A 23,516-nucleotide genomic window follows, 5' to 3' on the forward strand; every position below is an offset into this window, starting at 1 on the left:
ATCTATCTATCTATCTATCTATCTATCTATCTATCTATCTATCTATCCATCCATCCATCTATCTATGGTTTTGGAAGGGACACAGTATGAAGGCTGAGGATGTGTGCCTTTCTAAGATAGATTTAAAGAGTCTTTAGTGACATCTGGTATTTAATGCCCTCATTTTGCAGATGACTTACAGAGAAGTGAAGGAACCTGTCCAAAGCCACACAGGAAGTCAATGAATGTTAGAGCCAGAAAGTGAACCGATGTCCCTCTGACATGGAGTCCAGCGATCATTCTTTTCATTGTATCATGTGACTTCCTATCCTGTTCAGTTTCCAGAGTGTTTTACAGAATAAAAGTGAGAGCAGAGGCAGGAAACGAGCCCCACAGAAAGCCAGAAGCTCTTTGCACTCATCTGTTCTCACTTTCACCTCTCAGACTACTTCTGAAACCTAGCAACCCAAGACTCTCCTAAAAGGCACAAACCCTGCTTCTCCTACCATGATGACTTTCCCACAGCCAGCCTTTAACCACATCAAAGCCACCTGTCCCAGCATCCTCCTATCCATCCTCCACACAGCTGCCAAAGTTATATTTCTAAAGCACAGGTCTGACCATGTGACTATCCTGCTCAAGAAACTTCCCTATTATCTCTAGGGTAAAATACAAAAACTCTTCTGTTTGGCACCTGAAGTCCGTCACCATCTGGCTCCAGCCTACCTTTCTCGACTTAACAGCAAATTATTCCCTTTCACACAATCTTTGATCTACCCACTGTCCCTCAAAAAAGATGTTCCATATTTCCATGTCTCTGCTCAGTCTCTACCCCATACCTGGAGTGCACTCGCTTTTCCCTTCTTTTACTCAGAATTCCTCAGCTCAAGCATCACTTCCTATATCAAGGTTTTCTTCATCTCCTTCTTCCCCAATTACTTTGCATTTAAAATCCAGTACCTTTTTCATTCTATCACTGTCTTTATTAGTTGAATGGTTGAATCTTGGGGGTTAGTGATGGCAGGTAAGAGGGGAAGCTGGCAGGTAATTAGCCTTTTGTACATATAGGACTTCAAAAAAAGTGTTCATTAACTCAAGTTGATGAAACATTGTTTCTTTTTTCTTATCTGATTCAGTGTGTCAGAAGGAATAAAGGAAAAGCATTGATTAAGTGCTTATTACGCCAAGCAATAGGGTCACAAATATTAAAAGTGTGATGGGCTCTGTCTTTAAGAAGTTACATTCTAGCAGAAGACAACACAGGTTGGGAAATGTCATCGGGGAAAGTGTTTTGGTCTAGGAAGTCAAAGGGAAGATAAATGAAGCCAAAGAATAAATAAATTAACTGGCCCTTTCTGGTGGTGTTGATTTGATTAAACTGTTTGGCTCCAGGGCAGGCATCCCAAAATGGAATCGATTAAGTCCCCCAGAAGGACTGGCACCACTGATCCAAAGGACAGAACTTTATTTGTCTTTTTCCTTAATGATGTGTTCTGTAACATATATAAAATCAAGATATCTTGCCCCTTCTAAAAATAGAAATTTGAAGATCATGGAAAAATTAACACATAAAACTTTGAGTATGGTACCATAGGAAGAGTATTGGATTTAGAATTAGAAAATTTGGGTTCAAGTCAGTTACTAGAAGAGTGACCTTAGACACATTGCTTGACCTTTGACCTTAGTTGCATCATCTGCAAGACAGAAGACTACTGCTTGCCCAAGTTATTTCACTGGTTTGTTGTGAGAAACTGTGCTTTGTAAACTGCAATAAAGGCTATATAAATGCAAGTGATTATTATTGTCTATGTGAGAGTTTTGCAAATCTAAAGGGAAGAAATGAATTTGCAAAACCTAACAATTTTCTTCTCCATAAATAACAGTGCATTCAAAGAAAATTGTGGGCATCCAGAAATCTGTGTAACTGTTGAATCCCACACAGAAACTCCTTCTTGAATTTCAAAGCCACTAGTAACTGTTTAAAATGACAACTTCAAATAATGTTAATCAACAAGAAATTTACTTTAAAAGGTGAAGCACCTATAAATAAGAACAAATTCAATCAGGAGCCATAAAATCACTGTCCAAAAATGGAATAGTCTTAATAAAAGGTAAATATGAAAATTATTTGAATAGTAACAGTATTTGTAAAAGCTTAGCAGACCTAGAAAGATAAAGGGCTCTCAAGGGTCCTTCATTCTACCTCCTACTCCTTCATAAACAAAACCACCCCCACCTTTCTTTGAAGGGCTGGATTCTTAATAGTCTGACATAGGCCACAGGTTTGTTCAACTCAATGCAATCCAATGAGCATTTATTAAATGCGGTTCAGTAGACAGAGCACCAGCCCTGGAGTCAGGATGTCCTGTGTACAATCTAGCCTCAAAAATTTACTAGCTGTGTGACCCTGGGCAAGTCATTTAACCTCTTTCCCTCAGTTTCCTCATTTGTAAAATGAACTAGAGAAAGAAACGGCAAACCACTCTAATATCTTTGCCAAGAAAGCCCCACGAACATGACTGAAATGACTCAACAACAACAATGTGAAAGGCATTGGGTTGGAAGCTTGATATTCAAGGACAAGAAAGAGTCCCTACCTTCAAGGGGTTTACAGATCAATAATGACTCCAGTGCCAATTAAAGGCAGTAAATTTTGATGCATTAATGGAATTAAATGAGGGTCTGACTGTGCCGCTCTCTGCCCAATACGCTCTAATCACTTCCCATTACCTCTAGGATCAAATATAAAATGTTCTGTTTGACATTTACAGCCCTTTGAAATCTGGGCCCTTCCAGTTTCCTCGTACTTCACCCCCTATACCTACTTACCTTACGAGCCAGCAGCATCCGCCTTCTTACCGGTCCTTACACATCATACACTCCATCTCACCTCTCATGCTTCTTCGCTGCCTGGAATGCTCTCCTTTTTCATCTCTACCTATTTCTCCAGTTCCCTGCACGACTCAGCTCAAATCCCGCCTTCTGCAGGTGGCTTTCACAGTCTCGACTCACCCACAGGCTCCTCATAACTCCTCATTCTCTGAGATGGCCTCCCAGGCATCCTGCATATATCCAGCATGTTGTCCCTCCCTCACTATAATGTGAGCTCCTTGAGAGCAGAACCAATCTCTCTTTTTTTTTTTTTGCCTTTCTTTTTTATTCTCAGCTCTTATTACAATCCCCAGAACAGCGTTAAATATATAATAAATCCTTGTTGATTGACTAATTAAAATTGTGATCCTGGAATTCCTGGTTTTGATGCTTGTCAGTTAGCTGGTTAAGGGCAACCTGCATTTGGGAAGAGCTGCAGACACCTAGCCTGTGTGGTAATTTTAATATATTTTATTTCTTTTAGGACAAATTTGGAACCTATAGGATTATTTTGTTAAATACGGTGTGACGAATAAATTCCATTATGTAATGCTATTATAATTGAATGGAAAAATAACATAAAGGGAAGAGGAAGTGTTTTCCCAGTGGGTGGGGGCTAAGCCAAGAGACTACCTAGATAAATCCTCATGGGCACACCTCTAGATTAAGGTGCCAAGAACTGACAGTCACAAAAGGTGTGGAGCTAAGGGACAGAAGAAGTCAGCTCTCCAGGGACCATTCCCTAGTAGTGGGTAGAGTATATAATTATCAAAATGAACAAAAGATTGCTAATGCCTGTTGTTGAAGAGGATCAGGCAAATGAACAGTAGAGAATCCTGGTGGCTTAATAAAAAAATCATGCCATATATATATATATATATATATATATGATAAGTAAAAAACATGTTAATAGCCCTGTTACTTAAGATATAATCATCAGACCTTAATCTACTTCCATCAGTCACTTGTCAGATGCTTAAATATAATGACACAAAGATAGCTCTGATATACAATTTTCATATAGCTCACACCAAGTGATTTAGCAATGTGGAATCGAAGAATTTTAGCATTTCTTTTCATTCTTGAAAATGAAATTATTTTGATGGTGAAACTTTTCTACTTTTTCTCAATGAGACAGTCTTGGAAAGAAAGTATAAAGGATGCTATCGAAAAAAATTATATTACAATGAAACAGCATGGCATAGTATATAGAAAACTGACTTCAAAGCCAGAAAGACCTGGGTTTTAGTCCTGCCTCTGACACATAATGGTTGCCTGACTTTGGGCAAATCTTAATCTCTCTGTGCACAAAATTACTCTCTAAGACTAGAAATAGCAGAGAAGGTGCCAACCACTGTTTGTAGAGGGAGTTTCTTCATTTGAAAGGTCCTTATACTAATGAAATCACTGATCTAGTCCCTAATTCTATGTGTTATAATTGTCACAGGGAAAGTTCTACACATAAATACTTTTTTTCTGTTTATTTTGATTCAGTATCAGGGACATCTGCATGAAAACAAGACTGCTTAAGATTAAGATTTCTTAAGGACTTATCTGTGTATGTCTCTATTCACAATGATAATTCATGGTATCATCAATAGATGATTATACTTTTGATAGAAAATCCCCCAGAAAGAGTTGGTAAAGCAAGAAGAATGATTTTAATTCATGCAAGTGTTCTAAGTAGACACCATAGCTAAATAAAATATGACCAATATGGTAAATATGATTGAAAGCCTGAAAATAAAGGATTTAGAGCCAGAAAGGAACTTAGAGATCATTTAGCTAAACCCCTGTATTTTACAGAAGAGGAAAGTGAGGTTCAGGTAGACCAGTCAGTAAGCATTCATTAATCACTTGCCAGGTATTGTGAAGGTAGGCAACTTGACTAGCACAAAAATCACCCCAATAGTAAATAGTAGTCAGCCAACTCTCCGACCTGAATCTTAGTGCTCTTCTCTCTCTGCCACACTCACTTTATATCCTTCTATATCAATAAAAGCAACCAAGAGGAGACGTAATACAGGTGAAGAAAAAAAAAGCACCTCTGCATACACTCAGAGAAATACATGTGTATAGCTAATGCTTATGAATTTGGCTTTCATTACATAGTCTTCCATGGTATGGGTAAGTGCCTTTGGGGGAAAGGAATTTGCAAATAGTCTATTAAGTTTAAAAACCCAATCAGAACAATGCAATTTAGAGATGTATCTTATTATTTCCACTCTGGTTCTCTTTGGAAAATATTCAAGCAAATGTTATCAATACGATTTATTCTGTGATTAAACCACCTATTACTACAATGGAAAACAGAATATTCTTTTTTTTTTGGAGGGGGGGAAGGCAGGACAATTGGGGTTAAGTGACTTGCCCAAGGACACATGGTTAGTAAGTGTTAAGTGTCTGAGGATAGATTTCAACTCAGGTCCTCCTGACTCCAAGGCCGGTGCTCTATTTACTGTGTCACCTAGTCACCCTGAATATTTCAGAATATTCTGAAAAAGAATCATCATCCATTTAGTGATATTTCTGTCTGGATATACCTTAAATTTTTTGAATATTTTATTCAGCCATACTGTTTACTTGGCACTCTTATGTGACATCAGAATCTTCATACTTCCTCAGCTCTTACTATTTTTTTTAACCAAAGCAATAATCATCTATTTGTAACATTGTGAATTATCACTTGTAAGTAGAAATTTGTAAACAGATGAGCCCTAAGAAATTTTAATCTTAAGAGATTTTGTCTTCATGCAGATGTCCATGATAATGAATTGAAATAAAAATAGACTTTTCCATGTAAATACTGTAATACATTCTTTAAGACAAAATTAAAACAGCACCTGCAGCTCTCTATACCTTCTTTTAAATTTGTTTTAACTGTCCCAGATAGATTAGTGTTAAATTTCAATACTACAATGTCAAAAAAAAAAACCATTCTGGAAAACTGCAAGGATTTTGACAGATATGACATCAGGGAAATTGGAATATGACACACAAAATTATAGCCACAAACTCAGAATAATCTACCCAGATTTGAAGACAAGAGTTGTACATTTGCAAATTACATGGATTTTTAGAATTCATCCAAAGACATAACTAGAAGGCTTTGAAAATCAGTTAGGTATTTAAGTTAGAATGATAAGACCTGAAAGAAACTAACTTTATTTTAAAAACCCAAGTTAAACCATTACTAGCTAAATGCAAGAACCTTTAGTGTAATAATAATAGAATTTATAAAGTACTTTACAACTTGCAAAGCAGTGTATATGTTATCTCACTGTACTAGTGAAATTACTAAGTATTTCAGAAGTTGCTTCAGATAAACAAAGGGGGAAAGAAAAGAATTCAGAAGAGAAGGTTGTAAGTAATTACAAAGAAAAAAATCTTCTTTCTTAAAGGGGGACTCCAGGGATCAGGAAACTCCATAATTAGTAGCAAGACATTTTGTTTTGGGTAGATTTGCTTTGTTTTAGTTAACAACACTAACAGTAAAAATAAGAAAGATTGCATTTCCTTCCAACAAATCAAATAATATTTCAACAAAAAAGCATAAGAAAAGATAAATTTAACAATGATAATGCCAAATATAGTGAAAATAAGACCTACAGAATGAATTAAAAAGCAAAAATCAACAAATGTTGTTTATAGAAAATATATTTAATCTGGAAAGATTTTGATGGATTTTTAATTGAAGGTTAGACTAAAATTTATCATCCTACAGCTAACTTGTGAAAGACAGAAGTAGCTTTGATTGTATTGACAAAATTAAGTTCAAGCTAGAAAACATTCAAAGCTATATAATCAATGCCATAATATGTTAAAAGTTTTGAGTCACAATGAGAGCATATGAATTTCCACTGCATATAGACAAATAATTTTGCAATAAAATGTATACAGCTAAAGCTCATGGTTAAGAAGAATTAGATGACACATTACAAAGAGTCAGAAAGAATATAAAAATTCCAAGAAAAAGATAAAAGTTAAATAAACATGAAATTGTACAACTTAATAGGGTATGAAACCAACTAGATTTATTATACACATGAAGAAAACTCAATGAAAGAAGTAAAGGTATACTTTTTAAAAAGTACACTAAGAACATAAAAAAATACTGATCACATACCAAACAATTAGAAAAGCTGGACTTTTGTATAATACATTTATTGATCATTTTTCAATGAAGCTAGATGTAATTATTGAATATCTACATTGAACTAAAAAAGGAATTAGTAAATAATTCTTGGATGAAAGAAGAAATGAAAAACAAGAGAGATTATACAAATGAAAAGGGCAATTCAGATACATTTCAAAATGTATGATATGCTGTTAAAATAGTATATAGAATAAAAATTAGAGCACAAAATATCCATATCAATAGGAAAAAGGAACTTAGTGAACTGTGTCTCCACTCAAAAACCATCAGATAGAAAGAAATCAAGATATAAACAGAAAGAAAATGTAGAAACAGCTAAGATATCAACAGAGTTATTCTCACAGAATCTCAGAATTTTAGGGAACTTCAGAAACCATGTAGTTTAACGTAATCCATACCTAACAAGTAATCATCTGTCCATCCCCAACTTGAAGAACTCTAGTGAAACGGAACTCATTACCTCCCAAGGCAACTCATTTCACTTTTGAATAGGTCAAATTGTTGGGTAATTTTTTTTCCCCTACAGTCAAATAATAATTTACTTCTTTGCAACTTTCACTTCTTGATTCTAATTCTGCCTTCTGGAACCAAGCAATATAAAATAAACCCCTTCTCAAATGACAGCCCTTAAAATACTTTAAGCCATCTATTTCCCCTCAAGATTTTATTCCTCCAGGCTAAATGTCTGCATGTCCTTCACCCAACAATCTATAATATTATCTCCAAGCCTCCTTCCTCTAGACACTCTAAATTATAAAGGTCCTTCCTAAAACACGGCACCCAGAACTCTACATAATAATTCCATACATGTAAGAGTACAGATGAGTACTGTTTGAAATAGCAGATAGTGACAGAGTCTTTCAAACTTGAGTTCAAATCGTTGGTCTACCATAATAAATGGCAGTGTAACTGTGGACAAGCTACTTAACCTTTAAGTCTAAGTGTCCTCATCCATAAAATGAGAGGGACAGACCCTCAAGGTCCTTTCCTGCTCTAGACCTATGAACTTATGGCTTTAAACAGAGAGTTGAAAGATATGAGAATGGAATAAAATTCAATAAAAACTATTAGGAAAAACTGGATAGTTAGAGAGTGAAAAATGGGTTTAGATACTTATTCCCTAACATATATAGGAATAAGTTCTAATGATTTAATCTCAAATTTGTAATAGAAATAGAGAAGAAGGAGAAAGAGGAGGAGGAGGAGGAACAGGAGAAAGACAATGAAAAGAAGAGGAGGAAGGAGAAAACATTATCCCAAAAAGGAATTATTCATTTTTGTAATAGTGGAAAGGAGGAATTTTTTTAACCAATCAAACGAAAAAATTAATGGGGAAGGAATTGAGAGAAATATTTGTAATAACTGCATTAGATAAAGTTCTGACATCTCAATTTTATAAGAAATTTATGCAGATCTACCAGAATTTCAACTATCATCACCATGTAGATGATTTTGAGATATGCTAGGCCTGCCCTTATGTGCTGACCTCAAGTTTCATATTTCTAACTACTTATTAGACATATTGGACTAGATATCCACAGACATCTTAAATTCAGCATTTCCAAAAGTGAATTTATGTTTCCCTCCACATCTTTGCCTTTTCCTAACTTCTCCATCACTATCCTTCTTTCTGGCTTATACCCTTGGTGAGATTCCTCATTCTCACTTCCATATCCAGTCATTTCTCAAGTCACTTCTACCTTCAAACCATTTCTCAGATATTCCCTTTTTCTCCTTTGACACTGCTAGCACCCTGATATAAGCTCTTATCTCTTCAAGCTTGGACTATTGCATTAGCATGCTGGTTGATTTCCTGTCTCAAGTCTCTCCCCATTTCCAACCTCCATTCTGTTGACAAATTGATCTTCCTAAAATGCAGGTCTGACCATATCACACCTTATTCCATAAATTCCAGTGGTTTTCTATCACCTCTAGAATCAAATATAAAATCTCCTGTTTGGCTTTTATACCCTTCCTCATCTAGCCTCTTCCTACTTTTCTAGTCTTCTTATACTTTACTCCCCTCCAAATATTCTGTGAACCTTTGATCAGTCTCCTTTCTATTCCTTGAACACATCACTCCATCTCCCTTTATGAGCATTTTCACTGGTTCTCTCCCATTCCTGGAACTCTCTTCCTCTTCATCTCTGTCTCACTTCAAATATCAGCTAAAGTTCCACCTTCTCCAAGAAACCCCCTCCAGTCCTACTAAAGGCTTTTCTTCTGAGATTAATCCCTCCCCAATTTATCCTGAATTTTGTACATTTTTGTACTCTTTGGGGCCCCATGGATGATAGCATGCCAGGCCCTTCTATCCTCTACCATCTCTCAAAGTCTGTCCAAGTTCAGGTTTATTGTTTCCATGACACTATCTATCCATCTCATCCTTTGCCATTGCCTTTTCCTTAGCTATTTACATCCTGCCTCCGTGATCAGACTGCGAGCTCTCTGAGAGCAGAAACTGTGATTTTTGCCTCCTTTAGTATCCCTAATACCTAGCACAGTGTCTGGCACATAGAAGGCACTTAATAAAACACATTAAAAGATCTGAACAGACACATTTTGAAGGAGGAAAAATACATTGTTGATAATTGCACAAAAACAATATTAAAGTTCCTTAATAATCATAGAAATACAAGTTAAGACAGCATGGAGTTCACTTTAAATGGCATCTTTCTTCCACTACACTAAGTGCTCTGATGCCCAGGACAAGTATGTCCATCAAAGAGGCAGTTCATAGACTCATAGACTTAAGAGCTGGAAGGGTCTATAAATATCATTTAGACTAGCATTCTCTTTTCACATATGAAATACATGAGGTCCAAAGAACTGGAGTGATTTACTCACATTCTGCCACTCATTACCTGCATGATTTTGGACAAATCACTTAATTTCTCTACTTTTCAATTTCCTCATTTATAAAAGGAAGACAGTTGGACAATCAGGGGTGGGAAACCTGCAGCCTTGAGTCCACATGTGGCCCTCTAGGTCCTCAACAAATCTTTTGTGAAGTCTGGATTCAGTCAAAGGACCGCACCTGAGGACCTAGAGGGCCACATGTGGCCTCAGGGCTGCAGGTTCCCCACTCCTGGACCAGATGGTCCCTAAAATCCCTTCCAGTTTTAAATCTAAGATTTTTGGTCCTAAGGTGTCACACAGAGAAAAGCAGAGTCAAATTCTAACTCCAAATCAAGGGCTATGATAATTAATTGTAGAGAAGAGCCTGTAATGGTAATGGGAATCTGAAGATCTTCCCTGACCCCTTGGCCCCTTGATAGGCTTACGTGAATCTCAGAACATTCCCTGATTTGAAGATATACTCTGTCCCCTAATAGGCTGAATGTGGTCACATGGAGCCTGTGGCAGGAGGCTTGTTTTTCAGGAATGCCCACACCTTGTTACTTTGTGATTGGGCAGTGGGTCATGAGGGATGTGGTGGTCTCTGACCCAGGAGAAGGCTCTATCTACCCTGATGTGAGGTTTTGCTTTGGGGCTCACTTTGAGAAGTGTTGTGTGATGTGACCAGAAGAGACTCTGGGCAGCCGTTGAGCCCCCTGGGCTTTGAAAACCCAGATGTTGGTGCTTCCCTCTCTGGTAACTGACTAGGTATGGATGTAATGGTCAGACAGTGGGAAGCCCTGTCTGCTGGTCTGTTTCTCTGTCTGTATTTTTTTTGTCTGCTTATAACTTCTGTTTGTATTTTCTCTGAAGTTCAGGGTGCTGACTTTTCCCCCTGAACTAGGTAAATGATACATGTTTGATTAAAGTATGGTTGTTAACCCATTTTGAGTCGCTTTCCTTTAGAAAAGCAGATCTAAGAACCTGTGCTAGCAGCCATCCTGGGTATGCTGGGGTGCTTGCTGCTACAGAGCCTTAAAATACTTTCTGAAAAACTTTGTTGTTGTTCAATGGCTTCAGTTGTGTCCAACTCTTTGTGACCCCATTTGAGGTTTTCCTGGCAGATACTGGAGCAGTTTGCCATTACCTTCTCCAGCTCATTTTACAGATGAGGAAATAAGGCAAACAGGGTGAAGGGACTTGCCCAGAGTCACACAGCTAGCAAGTGTCTGAGGTCAGATTTGAACTTCGGAATATTAGTCTTCCTGATTTCAGATTCAGCAGTCTATCCACAGCATCATCTATTGTTCATTCAACATTAGCATGTCAGAAAACATTTAGTAAGTATCATTGAGAGCTAGACCCTATGCTAAATGCTGGGGAGGTAAAGACAACAAAGAAGGGGCGGCTACATGGTCTAGTGAATAGAGCACTGGCCCTGGAGTCAGGAGGACCTGAGTTCAAATCTGACCTCAGACACTTAATGCAAAAAACTAGCCGTGTGACCTTGGGCAAGTCACTTAACCCCAATTGCCCTAACTTTTCCTCTCCAAAAAGCAAAAAGAAAAATCTTAAAAAAAAAAAGACAACAAAAAAAAATCAAACAGTTCCTATCCTGAAGAAATTTTCATTCTACTGGATATTTCACTGTTATTTCCCTCATCAGAGTGCTACCTCAACTGCCAGAGATTGCTACCCTTCTGTCTCTTAGTGTTCTATTATTAGAATATTAGAATTAATAATAAAATAGTGCACATTCACATATCACTTTAAGGTTCACAAAGTGCTTTACATGTATAAGTTCATTTGATCTTCACAACAAGCAGAGTGATAGGTGCTATTGTTATCTTTATTTTACAGATAAGGAAACTAAAGCAGGCAGAGGTTAAGTGATTTGCCCTGTCCTCACCTGTAAAATGAGCTGGAGAAGGAAACAGCAAACCACTGCAGTATCTCGCCAAGAAAACCCCGAATGGGGTCACGGAGAGTCGGACACGACTGAAACAGCAACAAGAAAAATAGGCGGTGATTTTGTCTGAGGCCGGACTTTCTGACCCTGGTCCAGCACTCCATCTGCGATGCCCTTGCCTGCTGGAGTGGCCCATTCTGGTTTCTGGAGTGGCCATGGTCACATTCTGGAGATGGGACCCGAGCTTGGCTAAGCTGGCTCTTTGAGAACCTCAATATTGCAGTGAGGCATCAGAATAGGAAATTAGCAGAGCTGACATTTATACAGCGATTTTTATGACTTACCCCAGATGAGGCAGCTTGTAAGCATCAGAGGCAGATCCAAATCCACGTCTCTCCTGATTCACAGCCTTGAACTCTCTCCTGCACCCACGGTGTTCAGTTCATTCAGATGCAAAGGCAATAAGACCCACCAACATGAGCAGCTGCAACAGCCTATGGTGAAAAAAGAAATGATCATCAACACTTCTATTTCTCTAAGCCTCTCTCAATGTGGTACAAACCAAAAGCCCTTCTGGTCCCAATCAGCTTTGTGAACAAGAAACCTGGGGAGCAAGGTTGGAGCCCAAGGCATTACTTAGGGAGCTTGAAGAAACAGCTAACAAAAGAGACTAATGTCTGACTCATCCAGTTATAGAGGAGAAGGGAAATTAGCACACATTCAACCAAATTGCTCTCAAGGGTAGAAATTCATAGTGATAAATTGAAACATTCCAAGCTTAAAAGAGGCTACCTGCAGGAAACTGCACAGATCAGTTTAGGGATCACTGCTTTTCATTAGTTATACAAATGGTCTAAAAATGCTACTGAATGTAAAATGTCCAGGTCAGCAGAGGGCACAAAACCCAGGACACAGAGAGATATAACAAAATGAGTGACAAGAGTGAATGAACCAAATATAAGTGACTTAATTAGCTCATGGACAAAAACTAAAAAGACAGAAGAATGTAAGAATACTACCAAGACTAGGGAACATTTGAAAAGTAAGGAAGAAGGAATGGGGGTGGGAGCGGGAAAAGGATGATCAAGGGAAAAGGAATGAAGGTGCTACAGAGGCTTGAGCAATAGCTTTAGAGACAGAAGGACCTAGATTTGAATCCTTTTCCTACTGATTACACATGTAATCTTGAGCAAGTAATTTAATTTCTTTGGGTCTTAGTTTCCTCATTTGTAAAATGAGGCAGTTGGACTACTTGACCTCTGAAAAAGTCCCTTCCAGATCTAAATCAATAATACTAGGAATCAAATCCTACTCAACTTTTTCATAGAATATTAGAGTTGAATAGCCTCTCACAAACATTCATCTCTTTGCCTTTGGGCACCGTATATTTAGATCATCCCCAAAGAGACATCTGCCAACCAATCTATTTTCTACCACCCTCAGAATATTGTCCCACAGCCTCAATGAAATACCAAATATTCTTACTTTATAAATGTTAGACACATCTTAGATGAACTTTCACTGGTATATAGTAGATGTTTAATAAATGTTGAGTGATTGACTTCAATGATCTGAAAACAAGGATGACTCAAATTTTAGATATTATCCAAACCTCACATTATCCCACAACTTCAACTCTTCTCTCATAAAACTTTAGCTGTAACCAGTGGAGGAAGAGTGGGGAAACTGAGGCTTTGTCTCCAGGGCCCCAAATTTAGTGGGTATAGACAGCCCTTACAATATCCATGACTGTGTCACCATTTTTAGAATGGACTCCCACCTCACCTCTGCCTCTTAAAAATCTCTTGTTTCTGTCAAAGCCTTACTCAAGGGTCACTTTCCAAAAGAAATTTTTCTTGACTCCCCTCAACCCAACATAATTTATCTTGTATTTATTTTGCAAATATTTATTTACATACATGTTATCTTCCTCAGTAGAAGGTAAGCTCCTTGAGGGCAGGAACTATTTCACTTTGTCTTTGTATCCCCAGCACCTAGTGCAGGGACTGAGGCAGAAGAGGCACTTAATGAATGCTTGTTCATTGATTCAGAATAATTAATTAACATAGGAGGCTGTGTTGAGCTCCTTGCCTCCTGCACCAGGCTCATCCCCAGTTCCTGTATAGTGGCTTCTCCATTAGTTGCCTCATCACACCAATGTTGCAGGGTCCAGGTCCATGTCCATGTCCTCTGCATCCTACCCTCTGCAAATGAAGGTGTGGTTTATATGTAGTTAGTGATATTTGACCTAAACACAAAAAAAAATTCCTAGTTATAGCTATGACCAGACCTTTTCCCAGAAAGGCTAAGGAGTAGCAATATTGATGGGCCTGCTTTATTCCAGCCTGTAAATGTCAATCAGGAGGTCACATGTAGCCTCCCAATGAGATTAAAATATAATTGGAAAATATTTAACAAAGTAACTATAAATACGATGGAACATAAATAATATTAATACGAAGTGTTCTAAGTAATAGGCAGCCCACAGGAATCTTTATGTAAGATTTAATGGTCGCCGTTTCTATTTGAGTTTGATACCACTGGTATAGATATTACTCAACCAAGGACTCACCAACAAAGATTTAGTAAGAGTCTGCTCTGTGCTTAGCACTGAACTGAGTACAGGGGATACAAAAATGAATCAGCGTATGCTCTCAAGGAGTTCTGTTTGACTGGAGCAAACAACACATACACAGGAGCAAATGCAAAACATGTTGCAACTATAGTACATTGTAATACAAAATGTAAAGTAAATAGAAGGTTATTTCAGAAGGAGTGGGGGGAGGGCAACAGCACTTGAGGAGGTAGGGAATAGGATCAGGAAAGGTCTCATGTAGGAGGTAGCATTTGAGATGAGCTTTAAAAGAGGGATTTTAAGAGGTAAGGAAGGAATGCACCCCAGGCATGGGGAGGCAGTCTGTGCATAGTAAGTATGCCAGTTTGGTTGGGCTGAAGAGTGCATGGAGAGGAGTGAAGTCTAATGAAGCTGGAAAGGTGGGTTAGAACTAGATGGTGAAGGGTTTTAATGTAAAACAGACAAGTCTGTATTTTGTCTGAGAGGCAACAGTGAGCCATGATAGCTCTTTGAGCTGGGGAGTGATGTGGTCAGACCTGTGTTTTAGTAATATTCCTTTGGCAGCTGAATGGAAAATGGATTAGAAAGAAAGAGACCCTTGAGGCAAGGATACCAATTAGGAGGTTATTGTAGTGCTTCAGGGGAGTGATGATGTGGCTGAGTGGAGAGAAGGGAACAACTATGAGAATTGACAACACTTGGGATCTTATTGCATATGGAGCATGGGGAAAAGTAAAGGGTTGAGGATGACTCCAAGGTTGTGAATTTGGGTGATTAGAAAGATGGTGGTATCCACTAAAGAAATAAGGAATTTGGAGAGAGGATAGATTTTGGGGAAAAGAAACTGAGATCTGTTTTAGACATGGTGGATTTAAGATACCTATGTGATATTCAGAGGAAACTGTCCAATACACAGGACTTTGTTGTGGTTTAATTGTGTCCAACTCTTCATGACCCCATTTGGAATTTTCTTGGCAAAGATAGTGGTTCACCATTTCCTTCTCCAGCTCATTTAATGGGTGAGGAAACTGAGGCTAACAAGGTTAAGTGATTTACTCAGGGTCACACAGCTGGTAAGTATCTGAGGCTGGATTTGAACTGAAGTCTTCCTGACTCCAGGCTCGGCATCACCTAGCAGAATATGGAAGGATAGATATATAGATCTGGAAGTCTGCATAGAGATGAGGGGGGCAGAGGAACAGAGAAGAGGGCCCAGGACAGAGCTATAAAGTATCCCCATAGATATGGGGGGTGGGAAATTGATCATAGAGCAAAGGGGACTTGGAAGACTGAAACTGTCAAAAGGTAGACAACCAGAAAGAAAAGATACAGAAGCTGATAATCTAAAAGCTGGAAAATCCGTTTCTGAGCAATCATGTAGTATCTTACTTCTGACACTTATTACTTAGGCAAGATACAACTTCCTTGAGTCCTGGTTTCCTCATCTTCAAAATGAGCAAGTTGGAAGTGATGGTTTAGGAGGTCCCTTCTAGATATACCCTCTTATTGTTGATGATATTGTTACAAATAATCCTTAAACATTATAGGTGAATTATGCTACTGAAAAATAAAATTCCTAGTAAAAGGAATTTCAGTCAGAAACATCAGACCTGTCATAGATAAGAAATAAATTAAAATCACAGTGGTAAATACATACTCCACATCTGTGGTGCAGTTATTCTGAGAAGAGAATTACTAATGAACTAATATGTGCTAATGAAGCAACTAGGTGGCCCAGTGGATAGAGTGGAAGGTCTGGAGACAGGAAGACTCTTCTTTTTGAGTTCAAATTCAGCCTTAGACCCTACCAGATGTGTCACCCTGGGCAAGCCACTTAACCCTGTGACCTCAATTTCCTAATGCATAAAATGAGCTGGAAAAGTATTTCCAGTATCTTTGCCAAAACAAACAAACTCAAAAGAGGTCATGAAGAGTTGGATATGACTGAAAAAACTGATCAGCAATAACATCATGTTCTAATAATGCTTTATATCCACTCACATCAGAATTTCCAAGTCAAGGTTTGGAGGAAGGGGGGGAATATGGAATAATAGATGTTCAGTCCATGGGCTACAGCAGCACCCACACAGCATCAAAGACCTAGAGGAAAACTTGCAGCACTGCTGGGAGATATGGACAAGAAGATGAGAGGGTGTCAATGGGCTGCAGCCTGTTCCATTGGAGAGAGTACCCTCAACTATGAGATCACAGTTCCACTAAGTACAACATTTAGAGATGGAAGGTGCCTTATAGATGATCTAGTTCAACTTCCTCACTTAACAAATGAGAATGTAAACCCACATGCTCTGACTATAGTATCAGTGTCCTTCCCATCATCATCATAATAGCTAACATTTATATAGAAATTAACACATGTGAGGCACCATGCCAACGCTTTTCAATTATTATCTCATCTGATCTTCACAATAGCCTTGCAAGGTAGATGCTGTTATCGTTCCCATTTTAGAGGCAAAGAAACCAAGTCAAACGGGTTAGATAACTTGCCTAGAGTTACACAGATCATGTTTGAGGTAGGATTTGAATTCCAGTCTGCTTGATTCCAGGTCCCAATTCTCTACCCACTGTACCACCAAACTGCCTCTCTTCGCCATTCATTCATGGATGAATATATAGCATAAGTAGCATACATAGAATAAGTAGTATAATTCACTTATATCGATTAAAGATTATTTATAACAACATCGTCAACAACAAGAACATATATATATATATATATATATATATAGAAGGGACCTCCTAGGTCAAATATTACACCTTTCTCATTGTGAAGATGAGGAAACTGAGGAAATTAAGCATCTTGTCTAAATAATAAGTGTTAGAGGCAGGACACTACATGGTTATTCAGAAACTGATTTTCCAGTTTTTGGATTATCTTGGCTTCTGTTTCTTTTCTTTCTGTTTGTCTACCTTTAGACAGTTTCAGTCTTCCAAGTCCCCTTTGCTGGATGACCAATGTCCTACCTCCATGTATATGAGTATTTCTACATATGGATATATTTACATATACATATGGCTACATGGCATAGTGGATAAAGCGGTGGATGTGGAGTCAGGAAAATTTAATTTCAAATCCTGCCTCAAACACTTAATAGCTGTGACCCTGGACAAGGTACTTATCCTCCATCTGCCTCAGTTTCCTCATCAGTAAAATAGAGATAATAATAGCAACTCCCTCCCATGGTTATGAAGATCAGTAGATAATATTTGTAAAGCATTTTGTAAACCTTAAAGCTAGATACATTCTAGCTATTGTTATTATACACACATAATAATATACAAAAATTAACTCAGTAATTTGATATGATTTTATCAGACTTAAATTTAGTAACCTGAATCCTCTCTTAAATGGGGATCTAAAAAATCCAAATATCAGATTTAAGCTATTATCATTCTTACAGAAGTTGGCAAAATGATGCATTTTCCCTGCCCAGTTTTCACTGTTTCAGTGGGGGAAAGAAACATTTTTTTCTTTTTTCCCATCTTAATGAACCTTGAAATTAATAGACTTTTGCTGATTGAATTTTTTCTCCACTCTCACTAGCTTTACTGATTTTAGAATACTTCTTTTGGGATGTTTAAAAATTAAAAGAAGCTAAAAAAAATTAGTGCAAATTCCATTCCCATATTCCATTACATACTCTAACCTGGAGGCTCTTATCTTTTATTCTTGTGAACAGTGACATGCATTATTTTAAAGACTTCGCTTAAAAAAAAATCTGTTAGGATATGCTGAAACTTCATCCAACATTTATCTGTGCTACTTTACTTAATTTTAAATGTTGACAAAAACATAGGGGGCTCATACTGTTACTAGTTGGCTACTCAAGAAGTAACTGAAGTAGGAAAATAATGAAAATGTCTGTTAGACAAAGGCCCATGTTAACACTGTGATTCAATTTACCTTAAAAGAACCATTCCCCTTTAGAACAACGTTTCCGGTTTCTGCCAATCAGATGGGCCATTCTCTCCAAAACATTAGAACAGTAGGTCTTTGGCTTGACCAAATACCATCAGAGAGCTCAATTATTTCCCTAGTACCCACTGACTTTTGTTAGTGCAAAAGTCGGAGGGATAAAATGTCAAGAAACACAAGCTACCCATCTGGAAAGCAAACACTGCAGCTTCTCCACCTTAACTCCCGATAAGTTGTCCATTGTGGCATTCATTTAGCAGAGAGAGACCATTTTCCTGTGGCGATGTTCTATTCCCAGTGACATTATCTCTTTCCTAAAGTGAAGCTAGCAAAACCTACTGAATTCCAGGGGCGCCTTCCCGAGTATTTTGCCTTCTCTTGATTTCTGTGCTTCTAATAACCAGCCTCCTCTCTGTTTCTGCAGCAAAGGGCTTGCAGATGAATGAAGGAACTCGTGCCTTTATGCAATCAATCTGAAGGGTCCTGGAAATTCGGAGGCAATTTAATTTCATCTGTGGTGCTTTGAAACCCAGTGACAACCTTAATGGCTTTAATACTAAAGGACAATCTCCTTTAGAGAGCTATATTAATATTAATATAGCGATCTCAGAGCAATATTTAAAAACAAAGAGTATGTCCCCACTTTTGATTTTTAAATCACGGAATCATAAAAGCTCAGGCTTTTCATCATTTTCCCTGATTAAGGATGTGGACTCCAATAAAGTCAGACTGAAATTTGATTCTGCCACTGAGAGGAGAATGGAAGGATGTTTTTCAATTCTTATGCTCCTCAGTAGTTGAAAGAAACGAAACCGGTGATTTTAATAAATCTGTTATTTAACAAACATAATACTATGTTAGATTGGGGAGTGACCCAAGATTATAATAATTGGTTTCAGTCCTCAAGGAGCTTACAAACTATATATAGGACAGAGAAGACCAATAAATATAAAACAACCAGATCACAAAACATACACATATATGTGCATACATATGCATATACATTAAAGTAATCCTGGAGACAAGTTACAATGATAGCTCAGATCTATCGTGGTATAGCAGATAAAATGCTGTGCTTGGAGTTAGGAAGAGCGAGGTTCCAATCTTACTTTTGACATTTATTAGTTGAGTTGAAATTGTCATGCAGCTTGCCCTAGATAAGCAACTTCACCTCTGTAAACTGCTTATAACTCATCTTCAAAATCATAGACACCTTCCAATCTGCCTTGGTGGAGGGACTTCCTATATTAGGAGTTCTGCCTGCTGTTGAAATATTAGGTCCTTTCACTACTGAATAATAATTCACTTCAACAAGTTCACAGATATAGCATAAACTTTGTAGTTTATAAAGTACTTCTTTCACAACAACTTTGTAAAGTGGGAGTTTCTTTGTATTCCTAGTATGTAGCACAATGAATGACATACAGTAAGTGCTTAATAAATACTTGGTGACTATAATGAACTTAATATTATCTTTCTTTTACGAATAAGGAAACTGAGGTACAGACAGGTGCAGTGATTTATCCATTATCATACAGCTAAAAGTATTAGAGCAAATTCTGCCTCAGACATTTAGCAGTTGAGACACTGAACAAGTCACCTAACCTCAATCTGCCTCAGTTTCCTCATCTGTAAAATGGAGATAATATTAAAGGATGTAATGGGTTTTACATGCAGGATTCTAGGGCTTTTGCAAATACATCATTCTGCACTCTACATACCTCTGACTTGGGTAGACAATTTTCCTTTAACACTTAAATGAGATAATGCATGTAAAAGTACTTTGTAAACCTTGAAGTGTTATATAAATGTGAAGTGTTATTACCCTCTTTGGAGAGGAAAGAATATTTGTATTTAAATTTCAGGAGGCAAGGTTTGCTCTGTTCAGAGTACTAAGAAAATGAATGGATGCACACCAATCCTTAATTCCTCAGAATGAGAACTGAATGTTTGACCAAGATAATTGACCTGAGGATTTATTCTGGGCCAGATATGAGATCTATATGAGCAGACTGAGTTTACAGTCTGGACCACTAAATTCAATATTCTGGGGGAATGGTTGGAGGAGGTTTTGCAGGAAAAACACTTGAGCTCATTTCTCATCTTAGAGAACATCTCCAGGATTCTGTTCTCTCTGCCCAGATCTGGAATGGCTGGCTGAGAAAATAAAAAGTCCTGAGGAGGGGGTGGACCCTATTCTCCCCAAGGTGAGAAGCTGCCTCTGCTTCCAGTCTTCAGCTCTTTCATTTTCAGTGTGCATACCTGTAGTCTGAGATACTTAATCAGGATATACATCAGGATGCAATGGCTTGAGTGATAGTCATCACAGGCTCAGAGATACAGCGCTAAAAGGGACCTTAGGGTTTATTTAATTCAACCTCTTCATGTTACAGTTGAAGAAACTGATGCCTAGTCAGAGTAAGTGATTTATCCAAGGTCACAAGGGTAGTGAATGGCAGAGTCAGGATTTGAACCTAGGTCCTTTTGACTCTAAATTCAGCACTCTTTCTGCTATACACTTGAGTGGGGAAGCTCTCTTTAAAAGGTCATCAAAAGTTTACACTTTTGCCTCCTGAAAAGGGTAGACATTATAGTGTCCTGGGGCTTGGTACAATTAGTACAATGATGTCCAACTTTGTAAAAATATACCAACCAACACTTACAGTCCTCTGTCATGGTCTTTGAAAATTCTGGGTCACCTCCAAACTACAATGAGGCATCACAGTAGGGATTCTACCATTTTCTTTTCTTATGTGTATAATCCACATGATGCCATTTTCTCATCAAGAGAGGGACTTTTGCTCCATTCAAACAGATTTCCCCCCATCCAATTTCACAATACAGTTTAAACATATTGTTTCTTGCTCTTTTTTTTAGTGGAAATGAGAAAAAGCTAGTCATTATCTACCACAAATCATCTTTCATATAATCCATGGTTATTAAATTAATTTAAAAATTTTCCCTGGAGCAAATCATTCCACTTCCTTTAACCTATGCACTCAGGAGCTATTCTTTCACTATGATGCCATACTAATTGAGTCTCTAAAAGTGTTAGTACCATCAACAGCAATGGGCTCTGGGAGGTATAAGTTTTGATTCCTTGAGCTATTCAATGGGACCAAGTGGTTATCCTATTAGAATTTTGGGGGATCCAGAAGACTCCTTCCCCATCACCAGCAAAGTCAAGCAAGGCTTTACAATGGTTTTAAAGCTCTTCAGTTAGTTTTATGAAGGCATGTTTAAGGATACATGAAAGGACTTGATGAAACTGGAATTTAAGGATACTTACAGGGAATGGGAACTCAAATACTTTTTGCTTAGGGATGGGAGCACCTCCATATTCTCCCTGATTTATTTGTACTAGATGGAAAGGTACTGGCGGAGGTCAGAGGAACTATTCCCCTCTTCTACTTTCCCTAACACCATGTTGGGGCAGGGAAGTAAAGGAACTGTATCACATTGGCAGGATGGATCCAATAATCCCTGTGGTGAGATCTAAATCTGCCTCCAGATCTTTGAGAAAGTTACTTCAGCAGATTAGCAATATCATCAAAAGTTCTTGGGACTTCTGTAGTAATGGTGTGTGATATCTGTGTTCCTCCATACCATTTACGTAGTGCTTTAAAGTTTAAAGTTTTTAAAGTTTACAAAGCACTCCATCATCCAATCAATCATACGTCATCCATCCAGTCAGTCAATAAGCATTTGTAAAACAGCTTGTTTTACATGTGCCAGGCACTATACTAAGAACTAGAGATACAAAGAACAGCAAAAATACAGCCAGTGATCTCAAGCTGCTCACAGACTAATGGGGGAGACAAGATGCAATCAATTAGGTACAAATGAGATAAATACAGCATAAATCAAGGTCAGTCTCAGAGGGTAGGCACTAAGATGGAAGACTGGGAAAAGTTTCCTATAGAAAGTGAGATTTTAGTTTAAACTTGAAGGAAGACAGGGAGTGGAAATGAGGAGGGGGAGAATTATAAGCATGGGAGACAGCAGTGAAAATGGTCAGTCAGGAAACTGAATGTCTTGTATGAGGAATAGACAGCCGGGAGCCCAGTGTCACTGGATCTCACAGTATTTGGAGGGAAAGAGAAGGTAGGAGAGGACTAGGTTATAGATGACTTTAAAAGCCAGGGTTTTTTATAGTTGATCCTGTCCTATAAAATGGGTATAGTAATAGCCCCTATTTCACAAGGTTGTTGTGAGGATAAAATGATATAATATTTGTAAAACACATTTGTAGGGGCGGCTAGGTGGCATAGTGAATAGAGCACTGGCCCTGGAGTCAGGAGGACCTGAGTTCAAATCCGGCCTCAGACACTTAACACTTACTAGACCTTTAACCTTGAGCAAGTCACTTAATCCCAACTGCCCTCAAAAAACAAAAAAGCACATTTGTAAAGCACCTTATAAAGCTGAATAAATGCCAGTTTAAAAAAATAATGGCAATAACTGATAGTTATAACACTCAAAGGTTTTATAAAGTGCTTGATTCTCTGAACAACCCTCCAGTTAGGTCCTACAGGTCTTATTGGTTCCATTTTGCAATTAAATAAATCGAGGTTCAAGAGCCTTGCTTATGGTCACATAGTTGGAAGGTATCAGCTGGCAAGAAACAAACCAAAAATAAAGTCAGCCAAGCTATTCTTTTGAAGTCTCAAAGATTACTATGGCTCAAATAAATTGAAAATCTGCAGCGTGGTAATTATTGCTGACCTTTAATTAATTAATGTTTTGGTTTAGATTTGTAATTCCATCAATGTGGAAAACTGCCATTATGGACACTTACTCCACTGATGTAGGCTGGAGAATTTTCTTGAGAGTTGTCTGGTGATACTTAGAGGTTAAATAATTCACCAATAGACACATAGCTATTATGTGTCAGAGGCAGACCTGTGATAACAACAATAACAATATCAATAATGATAGCTGGCATTCATATAGTGCCTACTATGTGCCAGGCACTGTGCCAGGGGTGAGGAACCTGCAGCCTTGAGGCCACATGTGGCCCTCTAGGTCCTCAAGTGCAGTTCTTTGACAGAATTCTTTGGATTCTGTCAGTGGGTCACACTTGAGGACCTAGGGGCACCACATGTGGCCTCAAGGTTGCAGGTGTCTCACCCCTGCACTGTGCTCAGGACTCTTATAAATATTCTCTCATTTGATCCTCACAACAACCCTGGGAGGTGGGTGCTATCTATTATTATCTTCATTTTATAGTTGAAGAAACTGAGGTAGACAGAGG

General features: G+C 38.0%; 1 protein-coding gene across 2 annotated transcripts in view; it reads right to left on the reverse strand.

The window, feature by feature from the left end:
* APBA1 (amyloid beta precursor protein binding family A member 1) overlaps window positions 1-23,516 on the reverse strand; it is a 289,420-nt gene that overhangs the window by 159,371 nt on the left and 106,533 nt on the right. For both annotated transcript variants that reach the window (XM_069086984.1, XM_069086983.1), the window contains exon 3: window positions 12,098-12,247. The gene's annotated coding sequence lies outside the window, so the exon portion shown is untranslated. The remainder of the gene's footprint in view (window positions 1-12,097; window positions 12,248-23,516) is intronic.

The sequence above is a fragment of the Petaurus breviceps genome, unplaced genomic scaffold, assembly GCF_028583685.1.
Source record: "Petaurus breviceps papuanus isolate PSGF00001 unplaced genomic scaffold, PetGlider_PUasm1.0 118, whole genome shotgun sequence".
NCBI classification, from domain to species: Eukaryota; Metazoa; Chordata; class Mammalia; order Diprotodontia; family Petauridae; genus Petaurus; species Petaurus breviceps.